The sequence below is a fragment of the Trachymyrmex cornetzi genome, unplaced genomic scaffold (assembly GCF_001594075.2).
Source record: "Trachymyrmex cornetzi isolate Tcor2-1 unplaced genomic scaffold, Tcor1.1 scaffold728, whole genome shotgun sequence".
In the NCBI taxonomy this organism is placed as follows: domain Eukaryota; kingdom Metazoa; phylum Arthropoda; class Insecta; order Hymenoptera; family Formicidae; genus Trachymyrmex; species Trachymyrmex cornetzi.
In genome coordinates, this window is record NW_017300057.1 from 18,546 (window position 1) to 19,893 (window position 1,348).

Below are 1,348 nucleotides of genomic sequence, written 5' to 3' on the forward strand. Positions count from 1 at the left end.
ATGCGATAAAAAAATTAAAAAAAAATTTTTTTTAATTAAAAATGTCAAGGTTATCTTGAATTTTTTAAATTAGCACCATACAATTTTTTTCTATAATATTGTAGGGATCTTCAAGACGAATTCAACGCACTATCAAGATTGTAACTTCCATTGATGTTTTATTGATTTTATTACACAATATTTATCACAAATACTTATTAATAAAGGAATACTTATGTGAACATATTAACTTATGTAAGAAATTTTATTGATTTTATTAATATTTAACCTTTATTGAGGGCCGGACTGGACACTATAGTGGCCAGCGAAAAACTCGTTGACTCCTCGTAACAGAAAAAATCAGCTATTATAATATTTTTATTCAAAATTATCTTTGAAAATCGTGTTGTAAGTACATATGGACCAGTTCAATAGCCGGCACGTTCTCCGGATTTATCTCCGATGGATTTTTTCTGTCACGAGGAGTCAACGAGTTTTCCGCTAGCCACTATAGTGTCCAGTCCAGCCCTCTATAAAGGTTAAATATCAATAAAATTAATAAAATTTGTTCACATAAGTTAATAAGTTCACATAAATATTCCTTTACTAATGAGTATTTGTGATAAATATTATGTAATAAAATCAATAAAACATCAATGAAAGTTACAATCTCGATAGTGCGTTGAATTCGTCTTGAAGATTCCTACAATATTATGGAAAAAAAATTGTATGGTGCTATTTGAAAAATTCAAGATAACCTTGACTTTTTTTTTATTAAACAAATTTTTTTTTTATCGCATGTTGTAGCCCGCATGAAATATGGATAAGAATCTTACAACCTTTTTTTTTAACTGTCGCAAGTGTCTAAAAAATCGTGCGGACCGTTACGCTGAACACCCTGTATATATATGAATTATAGAAGGAATAAATCACTGATCTATTGACTGGATATCATACTCAACTACCGTACTGAGATAAGAAATGGCAGGGTTCGGTAAAATAACTGATACGACCTATTTAAAATATAAAATATAAAATAAGTTCTAGAAACTTATTTTAAATATAAAATCGTAGGAGTCGATAAAAGAGTGATACGACTTATTCGAAATAATAAATATAAAATAGGTTCCAAAAATTTATGTAAAATATTAAATAAGAAATACGTCACAAAAATTATAAAAAATATATAAAATAAGAAATAGGACTCTGGAATGCATTTTATTTATTTAAAATATATAATAACTTTTATTTTAAAAATGTCAAAATAGCTTGCTTTTTTATTTTAAATTTCTTTTTGAAGAATATTCTTATTTTAAATAAGAAATTGTTTTCGAAAATTTATTTAAAATAACTTATTTTATATTTAAAA

At 25.8% G+C, this 1,348-nt stretch overlaps 1 protein-coding gene across 3 annotated transcripts in view; it reads left to right on the top strand.

Annotated features, from left to right (window-relative positions):
* Positions 1 to 1,348, top strand: part of Stim (stromal interaction molecule) — an 11,435-nt gene that overhangs the window by 2,573 nt on the left and 7,514 nt on the right. The gene's annotated exons all lie outside the window — the stretch shown is intronic.